Here is a 6,540-nt window from a genome sequence, read left to right on the forward strand (position 1 = left end):
GGTAAAGGAGCTTTGACACGAGAAGGAAGGAAAGAGGAAGTCGTGGTAATAAAGCATTACACTGTTTCTCCTCCGACGTGGATTTTAGGTGCTTTAAAGGTGGAGAGGCCAGTTTCTCCTTTTCTGTCAGTCAACTGTCTCCTCTGACCCGGCAGCCTCAGCACAAAGGCAGAAAGAGAAAGGGAGAGCCATTACGATAAATTAGAGAAAAACAATCTTGACACATTTGCAGGAACGAGGGGAAAGTAGGTCTGTTACACTACCATTCTTACCTATCTGCGAAGGTTGCTATGACAACACTTCCTGCTTGGCTTGGCGAGTGCGTACATCTGAGTTTGATGTCGAGCTGATTAGTACATCAGCACTAACGGCGCCTTACTTCCTGATGCCGGCAGTGACAAAAATCACCATCTATCATTACTTTGGTGCTGTAACATATTAATCCCTGTCGGCTGTCATTAACAAAACAATATCTTGGTTGAATGTTTCGGCTTTACAGTAGATTTGTTCCAGAGTGGGTCTATTTTGAGCCAATAAAACAAGGATAGAGTAACTTGGTATTTCATGAAAGCATGTAATTCTGCTGCCAAACCGATACATGGGTGTGACTGTGTACCCACAATGTCACCGCCACTCCTCTCAGTACATCTGCTCCTGGGTAGGGTGGAATTCAAGCAAACCACTGCAGGCTAGGCCTTGTGACTACCAACACACACACAATGCAGCACAGACACACACACACACACACACACACACACACACACACACACACACAAGCCTTTAAGGGCTACAGTACATCTTTCTCTGAACTACAGAGGTGTGTAGTTATGTTAGATTTATTAGTAGTAACCATACAGGGAAGTCTGTTTTTGGCTGAGCAGAGCCTAATAAACCAAGGTGAAGCTAAATAATATTGGTGCAGAAATCATGACGAAATCATTGACTGCCTTCAACTGTCCAAATACAAGCGAAGATATGAAAGGGATGGCTGTCGTGGTATTAACTTTTTGGCATAAACTCAGATTGATATCTTCTACAGATAAGCAAAGAAAGTTTGCTTCAAATGTCTCCTCCTTTTTCATCAAGTTTACTTATTCTTTGATCATAAACTGATTGAAATAAAAATGTTGCCAGTTTTGGACTAAGAATTCTGCATTAATATGTCTCTAAGTGACTAGATCTTTGTTGTATATCTCGTTGTGTTCTTACATTATCCCAAATGTTTCCAACAATGTTCAAACCCAAAAGAAATCCACAAGTTTACTTTGTCGTCCATCACTACTCCCAGGATAGGGAAGTTGGTGAACAAGACTAAACTTAACATGACTAAAAACTTGTCTGTGAATATATGTGGGGGAGTCATACCCCATACATTTGAGCTCTAACTCAACTCAGAACTCGCCAGAGATTCTGGTTCTCTCTATTCTTTTCCCCTCTCCTCTCCAATCAATGGTCAACATTACAGTACATAAACAACTGGCGATAGAGGTCATCTCTGTGGATTGCTGCTGCAGTCAGGTTGATAAACAGGACTGAAGATAAATCTAATTTTACTTCCAAAAGTTTAAAAGTAATTTCTGAGCTCTCCTTCTGTCAGTAAACGGCTCTGGATCAGTGCAGAAACCAATGTGACTGCGTGTTTATTCCTCAAGAAGGTCTGGCTCTACACCTGACCCTCTCCTCCAGAGCTGGACAGCTTTAAGCAGCTGAGTAGCTGCTTAAAGGGGTAACTGATGCTAGGAGGGTAACTACAACATCATCACTGACCAGGCTGCTTTATTTGATGCATTCGTAGTGAGAACGGGCTGAACTGTTACTAGAGTGATTAAAACACCCATCAATATACATGACAGAAATATCAGTTTATATTAGCATGTAGTTAAAATAGGTCCCGAAACAGAAGAAATTGTGTGAATGTGCTCTAAGACGAGGTAGAAACATGTACTTTAGTTCTGTGAGTGTGTATGTGTGTGGGTTTTTCACGTTGATGAAACGTGAATCACTCGGCCCAGTGAGGAAGAAGTAGCATCATTCAAAAGACAGTGGAGCAAACACGCACAGGCACGCACACCCCACAAACTCCTACCTCAAAAAAGTAAATGTGTGCAATGAAAGTGTTGCGGGGAATCCAGACAGCACTATGAGGAAACAGGTCCTGGCTGACAAGTGGCCACCGCTGTGTCTTCCTCCTGCGCCAAACTGGCTGCTTGTCAAAGAGTCGCCGACAGAGCTGCCGATCGAGTCAGGCAGCATTCTGCGTCAGAGGAGATGCATGCCGCTGCCAGAGCAGCCTGTTAGCCGATAAGGTATTACAGCATTGGTTACAGCTGCGTGTGCCTCTGCCCGCATGATCCCAACAGTTCATCCATTGTTCCACAAGTCAAACTCATACCGAGACAGAGGGAGGACATTAAAATCGATCATCTCCTCTTTCTCTGTGGCTGTACATGGAGTTCCCTGACCTTATCCTTTTTTACTTTATCTAATCCTTGCATTAGGGAAGACATAGTTCCCCGTCTCGACCACCAAGCCCCCTCCTCCTGTTTGTAATCAATTTACATGCATCACACGTCACGTTAAATCCTGCCAGAAATCCGGGCTAACCTACTCACACTTAGCTCCAAATGCAGCCCAAGCCACCAAAGCTGTTAGAGTTTAAAAGCAATCATGTCAAAGGTCATGTTTTTACCTCTACATTCAACACACATCTCAGTACGCATTGTTTGAGGAACTGGACTGCTCTACTCATTCAAATAGGGGAAGGAAAAGACAAATTCTTGTGAATGTAAAGATGAGTCAACACAGAGGGGCTTGTGTTTGTTCAAAGGAATTACATCAGGCACACTCATAATCAGACCTGACAGATGTTCATGGACATCACATGTTCATTTTAATAAAACAACACATACGACTACATATTCATGCTATTATGAGGGGGGATGCATTGATTGTCAAATTCTGGGCTGATACTCGTGTTTAGAATGACATTTCGCTGATAGCCAAGGCCTAGGTTTTGTTGTTGTTGGTTTTGGTAATAATTTATTTCCCATTTTGGGCCAAAGAAACAAAGAAATCTTCATTTTAAAAAAATAACTTAACTATTTAAAGCAAAAAAAGTTAACTTCCTGCAGAAAGATCATTGATTGAGTCTCTCAGATTGTCAAATACTGATGCTTTGGGTGGGTAGCTCTCAAAAATTACATTACATTTTGTTACTTTAAAGTCATCCAACTTTTTATTTATTTTTGTCAAGTTGTCATATCTTCTTGCAAATCTGTCTTCCTCGTCTTCAAGCTATAACCTTGTGGACGAAAACATTACACACAATGAACCAGTCAGCATCCTTTGAGGAGCTACTGGCAGCTAAAGACTGCAGCTACAGGTGTGGTTAGGATGTGACAACCAGCGAATGAAACTGTTCCTTTAAAAATAACAACGACGGCTGCTCAACAGGTTAGCGTAGATGCTGTTGTATCAGAACCGGAGACCTTAATCCTTGATACCTTTGCACGAATTATGGGCACAACTTCCGGCGTGTCCCGTCACTTAACTGGAACTAGCAATTTCCATGTTAACAGGAAGCTAATCCTCTTTCTTACAGTGATTGGTACAGCGTATCATTCATTCATGAAGATTTCGTTCCATGACTTTGAGTCAATGCTACCAACACTATTATTACTGCTAAGGCAACTTAGCATAATGCTCCTAAAGCCTTGAAAGGGCCGCTGGTGCGTCAGTTATTACGGACTTTAGTTAGTTCTAACACGTCGTTTCCCCAGTGACCTTTTCAGGAAACTTGTGGATATTTCATTGAAAGAAAAGCAAAGAGTGTCACTGAAGGCTTTTCTCGTCAAAAGAAATGATTTCGCTCTTCATGACAGGCTTTGCCAAGAACTTGATTTGCCAACTGGTGGTAGCACTCTCCTATTGTTGACCTGACTGCTAAAGTGAGCCCGTGATGTATTGTAAGTATTTTTGTGTCTGCCCTTTCCAGTTTTTTGTGAAACAAACCACTTTGAGCAAGTCAGATTAGCCCTTCATTATGCAAAGAGCACAAATTCAATCATACAACTTTATGAATCAACATTCAATATAACTATTTATACTATAAAACTCGTGATAAATGACGTTGACGACGTTAATGGCACGGGGGTCACGAGCCAGTAGGTCATGAATGTGTCAGAGCAAAATTGATGTGATACAAGAGATGCCCCACCACTGCTTTCTGTGGATGTCATTTTATATGTCTGACAGGCCGACAGCAGTCAACAAGGCGAATATCGGCTGATACCGATGTTCAGCTGATATATCGATGCATCCCACGATGAGCCGACGTTCATGTAGTGGGTGCTTTCCTCTCACTTCCTACACATGACTTTTGTCATAAAGCTGTCCGCTCCTTCGAAATAAAACCTCAATGCACGTTACACCACACCAAAGCCCTGTCATGGAGGTGAAAGCAGCTTCCACTTTGTGTGGTGCCACCCACTCATGTTGATGGGCGTTGAGAGAGGAGGCTTTGATGGCGGTGAATGGGGTACTAATGAGTGGGCCTTATCAATGGCCGGTCTGTGTTCTGCCCTCCTAATGGCCAGGGGACATCAACAGAGCTGTTGATGCTCCATGTAAACATCTCAGCCACTTCCCCCTGTGTGGGGGTCTCCACTTCTTCAGCCATCTCACCGGCTCCATAATCTAATTGGTTCATGTTGGACTGCACTGGAAATGTTGCAAGCGACTACCTATTGCATAATGTGAAGGAAGTGGCTGGTTTATATACTGTATGTCTATAAAAGTGCTCTTCGGCTCTGGACTAATCGATTTGCTTTACAAAATAAGTCATTATGTGGCCAACACAGTAGGTGGGGCCTGTGGGGAATAATCAGGGCAGGAGGCCCAGACAGCAGTGCTGAGTAAACCTCAAGCTATCTATCACCTGTTGAACACTTCTTCGTGAAGCACTGAATCTTATGTTAATGTGTGCGGTTCACTGGAGTCACACATGAGGACAATACAACGTTGTTAGGTGTAATTTCGCTGTGGTGCCACTTAGTGTTGCATAAACGGATGAAGACTGTGAAAGCTGGCAGCAGTGACAGTAAATATGTCTCCTACAGTGGAGCAGACTGAGACCAACTGTTTGCTCAGGTGAAAGCGCGTTATGTCCGCTGTTAACGTGACAGTTTATCGACACATGGCAGTCTTACCTGGCCGGGGTTACGTACAGTCAGGTCTAGCTGTGTCTCCTTTCACTGAAGCCAAACTGTATCCGTCAACAGACTGGGAGGAGACCTTTCCCTCTGCTCTGTCGCTCACGGCGCAATGTCACAACTACACTAATGTGTTTACACCATGGACTGAGGAAAAGCAGCTCTACGTGGACCTCACAGGAGACTTCAGAGCTGCCGAGTCGTCCCGCTTTCACTTTCCGCTGACGGTCGGTGTTAATATTCAATTGTCGTTTACTTTTTTTCTCTCCTCCCAGTACGACCAGTCTCCCCTCTCTCCCTTCCTTTTCCTCCGCCACTTGGTCGTTTCGCGACGAGAAGAGCCGAGTTTTGTCGGGAGGAGGCAGGCGGACGTCCGCCAGCGTCGAGCTAGCTGCTGTTAGCATGCTACTTCCGGAAGATGTTTTCAAAATAAAGCCGCAATGGAGGTTTATAAAACTTCAGCAGAGGGAAAAAAATCAATATTATTGTTCATCGACTTTGAGTGGTATCAAATTGTATCTTTTGTGTTATCTTACTATCTCCATTTGTTTACATGTATTTTGTGGTTAAAATTAGATAATTCTATGTAAATTAAGTGTAAAAGTATTGTATGTTATATATCATTTCTACTGGGTACCATTGTCTTGTCATTACTGTCTTGTGAATATTGTTTGTATTTCTCACCATGTAATTATCAACTCAAAATCTGCTGTTGTCAAAAGTAATGACTTAGAGGAAGATATAATTAAAAACTAATGAATCAAAGGTTCTTGTAAGTTTACAGGTGCTTTTGTCCAATCCAATCCAATTTTAAATCAAATCAAATCAAATTTTATTTGTATAGCCCAAATTCACAAATCACAGTTTGCCTCAGAGGGCTTTACAATCTGTACAGAGACGACACCCTCTGTCCTTCGACCCTCGATTCGAGTGAGGAAAAACTTGCCCCCAAAAAAAAAGCCCTTTTAACAGGGAAAAAAAAATGTGGAAGAAACCTCAGGGAGAGCCACAGAGGAGGGATCCCTCTCCCAGGACAGACAGACGTGCAATAGATGTCGCATGTACAGAGCAGATCAACGAGATCACAATGTATTCAATTATAATGGATGGTTGACAGGAATGAAAGTACATAAAGATGTATTACAGCAATAATAATGAAATGCACATGGAAATGTGATTACTAGTGATAACAGTAGTAGTGATTAATGGTAAGGATGGTATGTAGTTACAATAATAGTAGTGGAACGTATGTAGCAGAGATGTTACTAATATTAGCGACAGTAGTGGTGGGTGTCAGGCAGGGTCATGGCAGTGGGCGCATCCACGATCA

General features: G+C 42.6%; 1 protein-coding gene across 2 annotated transcripts in view; it reads right to left on the minus strand.

Annotated features, from left to right (window-relative positions):
- gng12a (guanine nucleotide binding protein (G protein), gamma 12a) overlaps positions 1-5,594 on the minus strand; it is a 31,782-nt gene extending 26,188 nt beyond the window's left edge. Inside the window, exon 1 of one of the 2 annotated variants that reach the window (XM_084369992.1) lies at positions 5,226-5,594. The gene's annotated coding sequence lies outside the window, so the exon portion shown is untranslated. Of the gene's footprint in view, positions 1-5,207 lie in introns of both variants that reach the window. The other variant, XM_084369991.1, reaches the window with a different exon arrangement.
- Between the last annotated feature and the right edge of the window lie 946 nt (positions 5,595-6,540).

This window comes from Pagrus pagrus, assembly GCF_965226575.1.
Source record: "Pagrus pagrus genome assembly, chromosome: 12".
In the NCBI taxonomy this organism is placed as follows: Eukaryota; Metazoa; Chordata; class Actinopteri; order Spariformes; family Sparidae; genus Pagrus; species Pagrus pagrus.